General features: G+C 36.6%; 1 pseudogene; it reads right to left on the bottom strand.

Moving 5' to 3' along the window:
* Nucleotides 1-239: 239 nt before the first annotated feature.
* LOC129053321 (ras-related protein Rab-9A-like) lies at nt 240-873 on the bottom strand (annotated as a pseudogene).
* Between the last annotated feature and the right edge of the window lie 367 nt (nt 874-1,240).

Here is a 1,240-nt window from a genome sequence, read left to right as displayed (position 1 = left end):
CTATATATGTAAATCAAAGAAACCTGCTTGAAAACATTACAATTTTAATACAACTTTATATATGTAAAGTGTCATTATTGAGAAAATATGTTCTTCCATGAGTGGCTGTGTCCCTTCTCCCTACCAACTAATATAGCAGGACAATACACTCTTTGAATTTTATTAGTAGATGATACACTACTGCAAATACTAATTCTTTTTTTATCCCCATGGTGACTTTGTGTGTACCTGTGAGTTGATTAGAATGCATCAACAACCTCTAAAAATTCACAGCAAGATTAGCTAGTCCTGGGCTTTCAATGAAGATTGACCATGTCTGTGTGTGTCAACTGATCCAACAAAACCTTGTTTGCAGAAACTCTTCAAACCGCTTCCTCAAAGGCTGCTACCACACTTGTGGCATCTTTTGCACTTGTTTCAAAGTAAAAATAGTAGCCGTCATCCATGCACAAGCTTGGGCTTATTTTGCAGACACCTGCTGTTCGTTTATGTCAGTCTTGTTATTCAGAACCACAAAAGGAAACCTCTCCTGTTCTTCCATATTTGCATAATATATGAATTCTTTCTTCCAGTTACTAAAGTTCTGGAAGCTTTGTGAATCATCGATAATAAAAGTAAGCAGGCAGCAAACAGAATCTCTGTAAAATGACGTCCTCAAGCTTTAGAATCACTCCTGACCTGACATGTCCCAGATCTGCATGGCAACAAAATATTTATCCACTTCCAAATCTTATTTAAAAATTTCACATCTATTGTCTTAAAGAGCTGTATATCACACTTATTAGTTAAAAATCTGTTTATAATTGAACTCCTCCCAACTTAACCATCTCCAAGGAGAATTACTTTAAAAAGTGATGAATTTCCTGCCACCATTAATCTCAAGAGCTTCAAGAACTCTGTAAAATATAAATGCACCATTGCATTTCTTTATACCTACCTATTCTTCTACAAGATTCTATGAATATCAGCATTTAGCTGAAGCAAAATATATAGCCCCAGGGAAAACCTAATAATAAGACTTTTGTTTACATGGCTGAGCATTTAGCCGTATGCAGGCTACCATACTAGCCATATCATCTAAAACAACTGGGAAGGGCTCACTCTTCTCCTTTCTCAGGTCACAGTTGACTGCAAAGTTTGCACTCAAGCCCAAGTCTGACCCCAAAGCTCTTGCTCTGAACTTTTACTCTATGATAAGTCTCTCTCTGCTCATAGTAAGTCCCACTATAGTATGTTAAAG

This window comes from Pongo abelii, chromosome Y, assembly GCF_028885655.2.
Source record: "Pongo abelii isolate AG06213 chromosome Y, NHGRI_mPonAbe1-v2.0_pri, whole genome shotgun sequence".
Taxonomy (NCBI): Eukaryota; Metazoa; Chordata; class Mammalia; order Primates; family Hominidae; genus Pongo; species Pongo abelii.
This window is presented reverse-complemented; position numbering and strand designations above follow the sequence as displayed.